Source organism: Stomoxys calcitrans, chromosome 5, assembly GCF_963082655.1.
Source record: "Stomoxys calcitrans chromosome 5, idStoCalc2.1, whole genome shotgun sequence".
NCBI classification, from domain to species: Eukaryota; Metazoa; Arthropoda; class Insecta; order Diptera; family Muscidae; genus Stomoxys; species Stomoxys calcitrans.
In genome coordinates this window covers 73,115,881-73,132,520 of record NC_081556.1, presented here as the reverse complement: position 1 = coordinate 73,132,520, position 16,640 = coordinate 73,115,881, and positions in this window count along the sequence as shown.

Here is a 16,640-nt window from a genome sequence, read left to right as displayed (position 1 = left end):
TTTGGTAATTTGAACTTTTGGATGCACTTGTTGTACAGACATTTCCTGGGGCCTGTAGCATGGCCTAAAAGATCATGCGATTTACCTTAGCTGGACTATGTTTGGTGGCTTTATGTGACATTGCTTGTCTGTGCAGAAAAGCCCAACGCCATTGATGCCGAAAGTGGTCGAAATTTGACGCCCCCGGCTAGAAGAGTATTGTGAAACAAAATTAAAATTATTCGAAATTAACAGGAAAGCAGAACAGATTATGAAAGAAGTGGTAAACAAGTACGAGCGTACTAAGTTCGTCCGGGCCGAATCTTATATACCTTCCACCATGGTCGCATCTGTCGAGTTCTTTGCGCAGTATCTCTTATAAGGCAAACAAAGAATTATGAAAAAGGACGGAGGAGGAGAAGCTATATCATGTTATAGTCCGATTCGGGGCTCAAGAAGCAAAATCGGGAGATCGATTTATATGGGAGCTGCATGAAGCTATAGATCGATTCTGACCATATTGCACACGTATGTTGAAGGCCATGGGAGGAGCCGTTGTACAAAATTTTTGCCAAATCGGATGAGAATTGCGCTCTCTATGGGCTCAAGAAGTCAAGATCCCTGATCGATTTATATGACAGCTATATCAGGTTATGGACCGATTTGGATCGCTGTTGGAAGTGATATCAAAATTTTATGTGCGAAATTTCAGCCAAATCGGATAAGAATTGCACCCTCTAGAGGCTCACGAAGTCAATACGCAAGATCGGTTTATATGGCAGCTATATCAAAACATGGGCCGATTTGGTCCATTGACAATTCCAACCGACTTACACTTATAAGAAGTACTTGTGTAAAATTTCCTTAGTGGAATGTTCATGGGCAAAATTTGTATTTGTATGTTCTGTTATGACTTTCAACAACTATGCCATGTACGGTCCAAATCGGTCTACAATCTGATGTAGCTCCCATATGAACCGATCTCCCGATTTCACCTCTTGAGCCCCTACAAGCCTTAATTTTTGTCCTAAAAATTTTTGCATGCGGTGTTCTGTTACGACTTACAACAACTGTGCCACAACGGTCCAAATCAGTCTATAACCTGATATTGCTGTCGCTCGATCATGCTTGTTCGGTTTCAGAAGCTTTAATTTTTGCTGGTTTGATATTTTGCATAAATTTTTAGCAGAAACTATGGTGGTGAGTTTCCCAAGATTCGGCCCGGCAGAAATAAGCACACTTTTACTTGTCACTTTTAAGGTCTTTGCTAAAGCTCACATTCATCCATCGATCTTCTCAAAAATTTGCATAACGGTTGTCTTTTCTTATGGTTCCTACTATATCTACAGATTTTGTTAGAAATTTTAGATATCAAATTTGAGCAAATTTTAGTTTTGACGACTTAGCCTACATACCCAATGTGGTATAGGGTATCAAAGGTCGGTTTCGCCCGACTTCATCCCGCCCTTACTTGTTTCATTTAATTTTTATATCCACCACCAAAGGATGGCGGTATTTTCATTTTGTATTTCCGTTTGCAACACATCGAAATATCTATAAAAATTCTTGATCGTCATAAATATGTAAGACGACATTGCCATGTCCAACCGTCTGTTTGTTGAAATCAAGACAGTTATCGGAAATTTTGCACAGATTCTTTTTTTGTCCATAGGCAGGTTAACTTCGAAGATGGACTAAATCGGACTATATTTTGATGTAGCCCCCGTATAGACCGATCTGTCGGTTTATCCGATTTCGCTGAAATTTGGCACAATGTTTCGAGTCAGGCTCCTTGCCAATCGTACTGAGTATGGTCAAGATCGGGCAATATAGACTGATCTCCCAATTTAGGGTCTTGAGCCCATTAAAGGCGCATTTGTTACCCGATTTCGCTGAAATTTGGCACAAAGTCTTATGTTTGGCTTTTCAAAATATGTGCTCTATGTTGAGAACGGCATGTATTTGGATATTCATTAGACCGATCTCCCGATTTTAGTCCTTGGACCCATAAAAGCAGCGTGTATTACCCGATTTCGCTGAAATGTGACACAGTGAACTGTGTTAGGCCCTACGACGTCCATGTTCAATATGGTCTATATTTGGATATAGCTGCCATATAGACTGACCTGCCGATTAAGGGTCCTGGGCCTATAAAATGGGCATTTGTTATCCGATTTAGCAAAGTTAAGTTGTTATCCGAGTTTAGCGAAAGTTGGTATAGAGACCTATGTTAGGCTTTTCAACATCCGTGCTCATTATGGTGCAGATCGGTATATATTTGGATATAACTGCCATATTGACCAATATTCTGCTTAAACAACTTCATCATTAAATTGAATTTATTTGACCACTCGATGTCTGTGCCGAGTTTGGTCCAAATCGAACCATATTTCAATATAGCTGCAATAGGTTCATAAACGACGCATTTTACCCAGGAAAAAAATGTCTTAACTGTGCTCAGAAAGGCATAGTAGAATAAAAAGGGTGAGGTTAGGTTTTAGTGGTACTGTGCCATCAGACTCACATAGTCGTGTTCGTCCACTGTGATATTACAGGAAAGAATAAGTAAAAGCGTGCTAAGTTCGGCCGGGCCGAATATTATATACCCTCCACCATGGATCGCATTTGTCGAGATCTTTTCCCGGCATCTCTTCTTAGGCAAAAAAAGAATAAAAGAAAAAATTTCCTCTGCCATTAGAGCAATATCAAGATATGGTCCAGTTCGGACCACATTTAAATTATATTTTGGAGACCTGTGTAAAATGTCAGCCAATTCGAATAAGAATTTCGCCCTTTTGGGGCTCAAGAAATAAAATAGAGAGATCAATTTATATGGGAACTGTATCAGACTATAGACCGATTCAGGCCATAATAAACACGTATGTTGATGGTCATAAGAGGATCCGTCGTACAAATCGGGCAAATCGGATGATAATTGCGACCTCTAGAGGCTCAAGAAGTCAAGATTCCAGATCGGTTTATATGGTAGCTATATCAGGTTATGAACCGATTTGAACCTTATTTGACACAGTTATTGAAAGTCATAATAAAATACGTCATGCAAAATCTCAGCCAAATCGGATAGGAATTGCGCCCTCTTAAAGCTCAAGAAGTCAAGTCACCATATCGGTTTATATGACAGCTATGTCAGCTTATGGACCGATTTGAACTATACTTGGCGTAGTTGTTATGTATCATAACAAAATACTTCGTTCAAAATTTCATTCAAATCGGATAAGAATTGCGCCCTCTAGTGGCTAAAGAAGTCAAGATCCAAGATCGGTTGATTTGGCAGCTATATCAGGTTATGGACCGATTTGAACCATACTTGGCACAGTTGTTGGATATCATAACAAAACACGTCGTCCAATCGGATAAGAATTGAGCGCTCTAGAGGCTCAAGAAGTCAAGGACCGATATGGTCCATTTACAATCCCAACCGACCTACACTAATAAGAAGTATTTGTGGTAAGTTTCAAGCAGCTAGCTTTACTCCTTCGGGTATGCCTAGATCGACATAAAATGCCACGACGAACAAGAATATATTCTTTATGGCGTCTCATCCTATGGTGGAGGGTATAAAAAAGAGGCCTTCTAAAAGAGGTTTGAATCCTGGCGAGACCATCAGAAAAATTTTCAACGGTGGGTTTCCCCTCCTAGTTTTGTGAGGTACTATGCAATTTTAAAACTTCTCCCCAAAGTTTTGTCGCAATGCGGCACGCCGTTCGGATTCGGCTATAAGAAGGAGGCCCCTTATCATTGAGCTTAAAATTTGAATCGGACAGCACTCAGTGATATGCGAGAAGTTTGGCCCAGTTCTTTAGTGATGCTCATGGGCAAATTTTTATTTGTACACACAACAGTGGTCTGGTAACCTTCTCGATATGACCAGTCCTACTTCTTCAGAGTACACCCCAAAGCTCACCTGGTCGTCTAGTTTGAAGACACCGTTTAGAAGTCTATGTAACTTCTTTTGCCAGGGATATCGATATCAACTCTTCAAAGAGGGTGAACGCATGCAGTAAAACAAAGTAGTCAAAGTTTTTGGCCGACCAACATCAATAAAAACCGGGAAATGCAAAACCCTACCGATATGTACCATATCTATGGTATATATCGTGGAAATATGGATATCAACCTCGAAAATATTTTAAACTTTTTTTGCCGTACTTTCTTTGAGTTGGTGCATGAAAGCACATGCTACTTTTTTTAAAGACAAATGGTGTCAAGGAAAGAAATATTCTGCATTCAAATTAATTAGAGTGTCCCAAAAAATGCATACCCTTTAATTTTCTTCCTTTTGATTCCAATCGAAAAATACGAAGTATTACAGCAATCGATTAAACATGGCTATCTTTAATATATCGCCGTAATACTGCCGTGCCGACAAGGCGTCCAAAGTTGGATGTAGTACTTTCTAATGTATCCAGTTGAGAACTGTAGGTACTTTATGTTTAAAAATTTAACACCATCCGCGCTACTACTACCACCCGGGAGGGTATGATACAGGAACAGGTTCGACTCTGAAATTCTTCCTGATTCTATCTAGCCATGTCCGTCCGTATTTGTTACTCAACCATCGTGAAATTTTTTGTATATCACTTTTTAGCTCAAAGACGATTGTTTTGAATTCTGTACCCAAAATTTGGGTCATCTTACTTTTGGGTAAAAAACGAACCAAGGTACCGCTCTAAATAGGAAGACCAACTCCGAAGAAGTATATGTCGGGAACTCGAAGTTGCTTTCAAAATTCTTTCACATTGCTACATGCGTGGTCGTTGCCCAATCTCTTGGTCTTAAATGAAGACCTCCAGACCAACTTTTCCAAATGCCAGCATCAGAGTTACGTCAATTGAAAACAGTGCCGCTAGCAACTGTTTCTCGCGCCCCACCTCAAGTGTTTACTTAGGTATCCGATCGGAAACCTCTTCCTAATGAGCGGGGTCCTCATCACCCAGCTAATAGCAAGACAACATGCTTTGTGAACCAGTAGTATTAACCATATGTTGCATTTTCTCTTCTTTCCAAGTGTCAAGTATGATCGGAATTCATCCAATAAACCCATCTTCCGATTGCGCTTCTTGAGCCCCTAGAGTGCGCAGTTCTTGTCTGATTTGGCTGAACAACGACTTCTCCTATGACCTTCAACATACTTGCCAAATATGGTCTGAATCGTTCCATAACCTGTTATAGCTGCCATACAAACCAATCTCTCGATTTTATTTCTTGAGTCCATATATATCGCAATTCTTATCAGATTTGGATGACATTTCTCACAATGACTTCTACTATGGTCTTCAATATCCAAACCAAGCATGGCCCGAACCGGTTCATAACCTGATATGGCTCCAATAGCATAGCAAAGAACTTGACGAATGCGATCCATAGTGGAGGGTTTATACGATTCGTCCCGGCCGAACTTAGCACGCTTTTAACTGTTTTTCTTCTTCGTTTAACTTGTTATTAGAAGATTATCGCAATGAAGTAAGTAAGCAAAATGTCATAACTCTAGTTCATTTCGTAAGGAAAGTACCATAGCACTAAGTGTACGTTTTGTCTCACTTCTGGTTCGATTTTTTTCATATGTTCTTAATTTCGCATACTGTGGTCCTCTCCATGGATGTTTCGTACTATTTTTTCAATCTACCTACAGACCACTTCAATCACCTTTACGTATATCAATTTTCTTGAATGCCTACTGTATCTGGGCTGTACCAGTGCCACTGTGCACAGCACAATTTAAATGCAATAATATAACAAAACGAAATGAGCATTCCGGTGTCTATTTGAAAACCGAAAGTGAAAAATCCATTTATTTGTTTGAATGTCTAGAGAATTTGTCCAAATGAGAAGAGCGATATGATGAAACTCCCACCCGTATGAAAATTTACATCGTTCCTACACTTCATGCCAGGGTCATAAAATTTTCTCTGAAGAAAAATAATGCCGTCTACGATGTCAGCCATCATCGCTAGCATGTAACGACCAGCTGAGGAGAAATGTTTATGCGGAAACTGCGGGTCACCGCTATTCACTTCGGAGACATGCATGGGCACCCAGCCCGTTTAGACCATTATCTTCATCAGTTGCACGCACTCAATCACTGTAGCAGTCTCCCGCTTGTTTCTTTAAAGGCATTAAACATTTGTTTAGTTTTAAAACATGCGATTTAGCATCTGACACCTGGCATTATTTGTATGCAGATGAAGTTTGTAAGTAAATAATCCTACGGCATAATAGGAAAACAATAAATCGACCCATTTCCGTTTTGTGCAGCTACCATTGGGCTGAGTGAATTGGCATCGACTTATTGCCCTAAATGTAATTTTTAATGAATTTTTAGCCATTTTAAAATGCATTATGATGTCAGTGTTTTTACAGCGCCTTAATTTAATATTAAAAGGTTAAAAGAATGTCACACAGTATATTGAGAAAAGATGAGAGGTAATCACTAGGTTCCGCACATTATTTTTCGCAAGTTTCAGAGGGAAGATTGAATAGGTTAGGTTGAAAAGTGGGTGCAGATATTAATCCGTCCCATGCCACTATGGACATACACCTAAGCCAGTAATCGGCTTGTTGTGCGCTCTAAAAACTATAGAGTAACCCATAAAAAGAAAATTTCAAGTTAGGAATTCCGTGCTACTTACAAAATCCTTAATTGTTTTCAATACCACTACCCTAAGTTGATTCATGTCTGGTATTGTGTCCCCACCTAAGTGCCGGCATCTGTTAGACGCGAAAGACGGGCAATGACAAAGGAAATGCTCCAACCTCTAATCATCTTAACCGTATGCCCTACACATGCTATCACTGGCCGCACCGATTTTACATTAGTGAGCTAGTAGTCCTATGTGTCCCGTTATGATACCTATAGCTATTCTGACCTCCTTCTTACTTCCTTTCAGTAATAGCCTCGTCTTCCCACGATCTGGATCCCCCCATAGGATTTTCATTGTCCTACCGACCATTCCGTAAATAGATTTGTTTTATTATGATCTGCATTAGCTTAAAACAAGTAAGAGCGTGCTAAGTTCGGCCGGGCCGAATCTTATATACCCTCCACCATTGTCGCATCTGTCGAGTTCTTTGACGAGTAACTGACGGAGCAGCAGCTATATCAAGTTTTAGTCCGATTCTGACCATATTGCACACGTATGTTGAAGGCCATGGGAGGAGCCGTTGTACAAAATTTGTGCCAAATCGGATGAGAATTGCGCCCTCTAGAAGCTCAATTAGTCAAGACCCCAGATCGGCTTGTATGGCAGCTATATCAAAACATGAACCGATTTGGCCCATTTAACAATCCCAACCGACCTACACTAATAAGAAGTATTTGTGCAAAATTTCAAGAGGCCAGCTTTACTCCTTCAAAATTTAGCGTGCTTTCGACAGACAGACGGACGGACGGACATGGCTAGTTCGACTTAAAATGTCATGACGATCAAGAATATATATACTTTATGGGGTCTTAGACGCATATTACGAGGTGTTACAAACAGAGTGACGAAATAAGTATACCTCCATCCTATGGTGGAGGGTATAAAAACAGATATCTTTAATTTAAAACGAGTTTAAGAGCCTAGAGCTGGAAAGTTTTTGTTATAATATGGGTGATTTAGTAAAAGTTCATCTACTACTCACTATTAAATTTTCCATGAACATTCCCTTATGGTGCAGGGGATACATCTTTTATACCAATGAGTGCAGTTCGATTAAAGTTTAATCTCAATGACTAGGGGCCTTACTTTTTATGCCGAGTTCGAGCGGCACCACTCGAATGAGAAGTTTTAATCAGGCAGGATACCTTACAAATGCAGACAGCACTAGTAAGAGGATGACTACCGGTGGAAAATTTCCGCTGCGCCTTCTTTTATTTTATATGGAACAAAAGTTTCCTTGGGATATTTATTTTCGGCAATTAAAGATCTTTTAGTGAAATACCATGCTAACTTGACTAACAGTTTAACAATATAAGCGCCTTTATCTGAATCCCACATGATCTTTATTGGTCTACGAATTTAAGTGTGGATGTAAGGTGTACTCCATTCTTAAAATACTTCATTTCGATGGCCCCAAAATAGGTTTTCAAATTCGTTTACTAATCTCAAATACCTTTCATTTGAGCCGCATATTGGCATGGCCGAAAAATTTTTTCCATTTGGGGGTGTTTTGGGAAAGGGGTGATGGCCTAAATACATGGCCACCTACATTTGGGTATCAAATTCGTATTCTACTCCCAAATACCTTTATTTGAGCCCCATATTGCGATGGTCACAAAAAAATTGCTGTTTGTGGGGTATTTTGGGAAAGGAGTAGACCCCCAGAAAATTGGTCCCGAAAATGGGTATAAATTCTTGCTCTACTCCCAATACCATTCATTTAAGCTCTACATTGACATGGTCGGTAAATATGCCCGATTTAGGGGTGTTTTGGGGGTTTGGGGCGGTCTCCCAAACACTAAGCCCGGAAAATTTTTCAGCAACGTGCACTCATATGTCTATATAACATTTATTTGAACCATATATTGCCATTGACCTCAAAATTGGATATCAAATACTTTTCTAATTTTATTTAAACTCCTTATTGCAAAAGTCAGCAAATTTGTCCGGTTTGGGGTATTGACCCCAAAAACTATGAATATTTAGTTCCACTCTTTTTAAGGCCCAAATTGTCTTGGTGAGCTAATACGTCCTATTTGGGGGTTGTTATGGTGGTGGGACGTCCGCTAGACAGTTGGCCCCTAATGTTGATATCAGATACGTGGTCTACTCACACATACCTTTAATTTGAGCCCCATATTTCTATAGTCGGGAAGCATGACCGGCTTGGGGGTGTTTTGGGGGATGCGCGGCCACTCAGTGAGTTGTCTTTGAAAATATATATCGGATTTGTGTTCCACTTTAAAAACCCTCTTATTTGAACCTCATATTGCAATAGTCAGAAAATACTTACTACAATATTTGGGTGGTGTTGTGGGTGTGGCGTGGCCCCAAAGACATTTTTCCCGAATATTGATATTAAATTTGTGCTTTACTCCCAAAGACCTTTCATTTGAGCTCCATATAGGTATGGTCGTAAATTTGTCCCCTTTGGGGTATGTTTTTGGTGAGAGGCGGCCCCCCAAACACTTGGCTCCATATTTGGATATCAGATTCGTATCTACATTCAAATACCTTTTATTTAAGCCCCATATTCCCATGGTCAGTAAATAAGTCCAGTTTGGGGGGTCATTTGAGTCCCATATTGCCATGGTCGGTAAATATGTCCGATTTAGGGGTGTTTAGGGGCTTGGGGTGGTCCCCTAGCACTTGGTCCGACAATTGGTTATCAGATACGTTTTCTTATCCTAAATACCTTTCATTTGAGTCCCAAATTGTCTTGATTGGTCTAAATACATGTTTGGTAGGTTTTAGGGTGGGGCAGCCCCCCTAGGTACCCCATCCGAAATTTGGATACCAAATTTTTATTTTTAGGGTACTATATGAGAAGACACAAAATTTTGCTTAAATAGCACCACCCATCTCCGAGATCCGGCGTTTCTGAAAATTAGAGTTAGGGGGAGGGTCCGCCCCCCCTTCAGATATCAAAAAATGTAGTACCCTATTCTCAAGAAAATCGGTTCAGCCGTTTCTGAGTCTATAAGGAACACACAAACATACAAACAAACATACAAACAAACAAACACAAATTGATTTTTATATATAAGATATAGCCAATTTGGAATGGATGTTGAAAACCATTTTTTTTTATTTAAGTCTATAGATAATAAATACCCTTACAGACTAATAACAATATATTTACAAATGTATTAACCTATGAATTTAAAAATTATATAATTTTCCTTTTTAAACTTTCTCGATTCTCAGATAGATCTATTATATCTTTCAGTTGATTAAATTGATAACATAGGTGCCGAAAAGGATCATTATTGGCATAGTTGGTTTTATAATAAGAAATTTTCAAAAGATCAAAATATCTGGTAGGTCTGATAGGAACGTTAAAGAAAATTCGACTCAAAAGAAAGCATGAATCTATTTGGCCATGAATTAATTTAGTCAAAAACGTAATGTTTAGCATGGTTCTACGGCTTTTTAATGAGGGAAGCTTTATAAGATTTAATCGGTACTCATACGAAGGTAATAAACTTCTGTCCCACCCATTTCGACGGAGACAAAATAGTAGAAATTGTTTTTGAACTGAATCTATCAAATCAGAATGAATGTAGTACGGATCCCATACCACTGAACCGTACTCGAGATTACTTCTAACTAGCGACGTATATAAGTTTTTCATCACACAGAAGTCGTTAAGTTCTTTACTCCAGCGTTTCATGAAGCCAAGAGCACTACGTGCTTTGTTTACAACCATTGAGATGTGTTGACGGAAGTTTAAGCGTTGATCTAGAAGAAATCCAAGGTCTTTAAAGCTATAGACTACTTTAAGTTCATTGGAACCCAAAAAGTAGCTAGTTTTAAGAGAAGTCAATGCGCAAAAGGTTAACTAAACCAGATAATATTTGCAACTTCTAGTGATTCAGAATTCCAATAAGAAGTAAAAATTGCAAAATTGTCCATGAACATTCCATTAAGTAGCAGGGGCAAACTTCTCACTTATCAATAAGTGCAGTCCGATTCAAGTTTAATGTACCTCCTTTTTTATAGCCGAGTCCGAACGGCCTTCCTCAGTGTAACACCTCTTTGGAAAGAAGTTTATACATGGCAATGAACCTCACAAATTTCGCCAGCATTAAGAGGGGATAATCACCACCGAACGTTTTTCTGATGTTCTCACTTAGATTCGAACCCAGGCGCTCATAAGCGGATATGCTAACCTCGGCATTACTTGTGCTACCTTGGCCTCAACAAGAAGTATTTGTTTAAAATTGCCAGGCTTTATATGACAGATGGAACGGATGGACCTAATTAGCCTTAAAATGTCTTGACGATAGGACCAATATTTCGAGGTGTTACAAAGAGAATTACGATTGAGACACGTCGATGGTAATCGGAGGCTTCAACAACATCATTTGGTGGCCAAAATTGTTGACCACGCATTTTATTCTTAATGTGCGGAAATAAAAATAAGTCATTGGTCGCCAACACTGAAAGAATCTTTGACCTAATATTAAAGATTCGAGCCAAAGTTTAGCAAACTTAATTTAAAGACAATCAGCTTTCCAACTTTCCCTTTGGTGAAAAATATTTTTTTCATATTAAGAATTTTTTGTTTGGCAATTAAAACAATAATTTAAAATGAAGTCCAAATTTTGTTGAAAGCTAAAAACTGACCTTGGGACAAGACAACAGTGAACCGTAGTTAAAGACGCAAAATAACCTTACAAATTGGAGCGTTTTTTAATGTTTAACTTTTTTAGGCTAAGATTCAAAGTTTAAAAAATCACCTATAAAGTAAAATAAGAATCAATCAGCGATTAAAATTGCAAATGGAAGGTCATGTTCGTTAGTAAATAGGAAATTTGATTTTAAGATAGCATCTTTATTTTAAAGTTTTAGTTCTTTGGCTTGTTCTCATGGCTAAAATCCTACTAGTAAGTAGATTCGGTTGAATGGGTCACCCACCCAAGGTGAATTCACTCTGAGGCCCGTTGGGCCCATTGTGGTACCCTAGAAGAGAAAAAAGGGAAGAAAAGGAACAAACGTGAGACCTCGTACTAGAGGTTATACACGAAACAAGAAACGGCTCCCCAGAAAGAAAGCCTACGACTCTGCAGACCCGGACAGGAACAAAGCAAGTTCTCTATAGTCTCCTCCTCAACCTCATCGAGGCAACTCCTACAGAAGTCATTCAGAAGTCATTGTGCGGTATTCCCATGCGCTCTGACATGCGGCCTATGGCACAGTGTCCGGTAATGACCAATGTCAAAGTACTCATCGACTTCTTATCGAACGCCAGCAATTTCCTCGTCCTCCTCCGGTCGAGGCCATAGCGTCCTCGCAGTCCGGCAACCATTCACACTGTCCCACCTCGCCACCGACGCCGCCCTGGCCATCCCCTCTAATGTATTCAGTAGCTCAACAAATGTCACTCGTCCGCCCTCCCATTTCCTGGAATCCCCTCATGACCAAGAGCCCATGTCAGTGTCACATCGTGGGCCTATCCAGGGATTCCAAACAGTCCGCCACGCAACGTGACCTCACCATCCTCGACCCAAGGCCTTTAGCGCCGCCATGCTGTCCAAATAAATTCTGAGTTTCGCGGGCGGTAGGCACCTTGCCAGAATTTCTCTTGCGACTACTGCTATGGCACAGACCTCTGCCTGGAAGACTGTCTCAGAGACATACTGATATTGAGTGCATCAGAGTAGACCCCCAATCCAGTCCCCGACTCCTTCTTGGAGCCATCTGTATAGATCGAGGTCTCATCCTCCTCAAGTACACTATCCGCCCTCCAATTGTCCCTCTCAGGAAAACGAATCGTGAATGCCCCCACTCCAGTCGGCACTGGTGCAAGGTAGTCGGAGATCCTCCTCAGTCTACTACCCTCCGTATCCATACCACCCAGAATCAAACTGTGGCCGCAACCATCCTTCTTCAGCATGCAGAGCTATCTCAGTGCGACCCTGGCGGCGCAGTACGGATCTCAGCGCCCCTGTGATCCTGACGCAGACCAGTCTCTGGTCTTTCTCGAACTACTCCCTACGGCGTCCCACGATACCAGTGCTCCATAGGCCAGTACTGGTCTCACGATGGCCGCATACATACAATAAATCACCTTGGGAGTCACCCCCAAAATCCCACCGAACATCCTCCCCCAGGAATAAAAAGCGCACAGTGCCTTACGGCTTCTTTCCTCGGTGTTCTTCTTCCAGGACAGTTTCGAATCGAGGATTATGCCTAGGTACTTCGCCTCCTTCGTCAGCCGCAGGGTGACTCCATCGAAGGACGGGAGTCTGAACTCCGGTATCTTATATCTACGCGTAAAGAGCACCAGCACCGTCCTTCCTCGGTTGGTCCTCAACCCATTTCTGGTAGCCCATCGCGACAACCTCATCAATGACCCTTCCATGATCTCGCTGATCGTTGACAGAAACTTGCCTTTGACACACATATCTTAAGATTTTGACCGATATAGCCCATCATCAAAATCAACCTGTTTAAGAAAATTCCAATTTTCTATTTTAAATTTTTGCTCATTATCAATAAATCGAAATTGCAATTGAAGCTAGAAATTTGCGCCTAAACGTATACTATAATAAATATTTGTTAATTTATGCTAAAAATTCAAAAGACAATAAACGGGGAGGTGTCCTAAATTTCTTCATGCCTTGTTCTAATATCAAAAATTCGGAAGATGAGGCTTGTAGGGTAAAAATTCTCGTCAACAATTTCAAACGTTATTGGATTTAAAATTTCAAAGAGCTTACAACTACTCTTTAAACTTTTCGTTTATGGCTATTTGCTAATTCCAAAATAATAAATATTTTAATGGTATATTTGTAACTGTCAACAATTGAAGCACTTTCATAAAATGCAAGAACTTCCATAAAATGCAAGCACTTCAGTGAAATGCATATATTTTGAGTATTAAATTCGTACTGATCATTTATTGAAAATTTATAAACTACAATAATTCTTATCCTAATTAAAAAAAAGACAACTATATAACTTAAACTAGCTCTTTCTCTTTCAATCTTAAACCTAAACTGACCAATCGAAATACGCCACGAAACATAACCAAATATTCTACAACCGCAGACCAACCAGCCTAAGCCACGATCCTAAACAAACATTAGATAGCATTATCATGGTCTTCAAATGAGTGGAAAATTCCATTCACACAGTTTTTACTTCCTTATCACAACTCAATTTTAATTACCCTGACAATCTGTATCTGCTCGATGCATCAATGTTTGCTATCCCAAATCATAAAATACCATTGACGCTCATAGATTTATTTTAGGTTACATTTTTAGAGAATCAACAAAAGCCTGTTCCATGAACATTTTCCCGGGGCCTAAAAACTAAATATTATACCATTTCTGTTGGCTGATGAGGAGTGAAATCTATCTTAACGATATTTTGCTTGCGCTTACATTTACATTTCAAATATAAGTAAATAGTACTACATATAATCAAAATAGTCAATATTATACATAGTGATAAATGACCGCTGACATGATGAAAGTTTAGTCCTCTTATAAGCAACTTCTCCTTTTTTAGTTCCTTGATCTGGTTCTTCAAAAGCTCAATCTCTTTTCCGTGGTCAATGGTCATTGGCCCCAATGCGCTCATATTCCATCTGGTCATACTCTCCACATCGGTATACAAGCACAACTTCATCTCCATATTATTTTCTGATGTGAATTGAATTGGAGCATGTATCACTCCACCCTTCATTCGAAGAACACATCCGGGCTCCACCTTCATGATACCCTGCAATGGCATCTTCAGCAGCCTCTGAGCGTCTGGTTTACACTGCACGTGAGCGGTTGTCTCGTTGAACATCTTGAACAACTAATGGTTTCGTTGATGTAATTGCACCCAGAAAATTTCAATACTCGTAGGCGCAAATTGGCACTGATGACGCGCAAGAGGTTTCACTGATGAAATTTCGCAAGAATTATCATTCGCATCTATCCAGGGCCATCCACCATCACAAACGTATTCTTCCTCAGACATTTTCTGACAACTGCTTAACTCCAACTCGGACATCAAATGATAGGCATCCATATTAAAATTATATAAAATGAACTGCTCTCTTGCAACGACTATCTGTTTCATGCCATTATATACAACAGGCACAGGTATTACCCTGTGTATTTGGGAGACATGATCGTTGAATAATGGTATTTCTGCAGATATCACCAATTGATTGTCTATTATAAACGCTTTCGCCTTCATTAGCTTATATATGGTGCTTAGCTGATTATGCTTCTTTCCCGGCAGTTTAAGGCTTTCAGGTATATTCTCCAGCATCTGGTGTATTTCATTCTGGAGCTGAATTGGCGTGAGCAATGAGGGATTTAATTTACCATGATTTATATCTATCAGCAATTCGATTATCTTCGCTTGGACCCTCTGGTTCTCACTTATGATTATGTGCAATTCTTTCGCCACCATGAAAAATTTGATGGACTCGCGGTACACCAAATATACCTCCTTCATCGCTTCCGTCATGTTGTTCACCCGTTCTGTTATACTTTTGAAGTTGCTGTTTACTTCTTCCGTCGTTTTGCGAATGACATTCACTGACGATTCCAGAATAGACGTCTGTTTTTGCACAAGGTATTTCAGGTCATGCTGATTTCCCAATAGTTTCCTCATGTTTTCTTCTACAACTTTCCTGTCATCAGCATCCATCGTGCCAAAGAGGATGTGCTGTAGCGAGCCAATAAACTCTAAGGGTGCTCTCTTGGATCTAGCCACATCATCATGAAACAAATATCGATTAGTGTATATCATCTCCTTCACTATCTGCTCCATCTCGTCCAGTACATGACCACAGTGGTCTTCAAAGGTCATCAATTTTCCACATGTATTTCTCATATCCACCAGCAATCGTTCGGATTTGCTAATTACCTCAAAGAACGGATCAAGCTTGAAATAGATTAGCAGATTCCATGAAGACGCTACTACATCCACAGTTCCCAAGTGATCCAGGTAAATTGCAGTAGAATTGCTTATCTCAGAGATTGAACCTCCAGTTGTAGCCACTGCTCCAATCTGACTTGTGGCAGCTAGTAGCAGCATTACTAATACACTAAAAACATGCTTGTTTGCCGACTGCGTATTCCTCAATCCTGCTTTTGTTGTTTGTGGCGACACTTCTTCCACCTCTTCATCCGAAGCTCTTATTAATGGACAGAGTTTCTGGACAGGGCGTTTTAATATGCAATCTTGCAACTTCAATGACACAACTCGAACTCTCCCATCCTTGCCCGGATGAGTCTCAATGATTCGTCCCATAGGCCATTTCGCTGGATGTGTCAATTCGTTTTTAATGATGACTACATCTCCATTCGCCAAATTCACCTCTGGCCGGTTCCACCTTCTTCGCTGCTGCAACGTTGAAAGATATTCCTCTTTCCATCGATTCCAGAAATCTCTTCTCATCTTCTGTATCAGCTTCCACTTGTTGAGAGATCCTACCACTTCGTTGACATACTCCGGTACATCCGTCGTCTGCCTCCCAATCAGAAAATGACTCGGTGACAAAAAATCAAGAGATTCCACTTCTTCATTATCCATATACACCAATGGCCTTGAGTTTAAAACCGCTTCGATTTGGCACAGCAATGTGGCCATTTCCTCGTAACTTAATCTGGTCTCGCCAATAACTCGTCTCAGATGATGCTTCACAGATTTCACGCCAGACTCCCAAATCCCTCCTTGATGAGGGGCTGCCGGGGGGATAAAATGCCACTCCACACCTTCCTCCGCCAGCACTGGCATCACGTCTCGATGTCTTTGAATAACAGCTTTGTAGTCCGCATCAAGTCTATTTTTCGCTCCAACAAAATTTGTCCCATTGTCGCTGTACATTTTAGCACTCTTTCCTCTTCTGGAAAAGAAACGTTTCAAGGCTGCCAAAAATGCTGATGTGGACAAATCGCTCACAGCTTCCAGATGAATTGCTTTTGTTGACATGCAGACAAATATAGCAATGTATCCTTTAAAACACTTTTGTCCTCTGTTTCT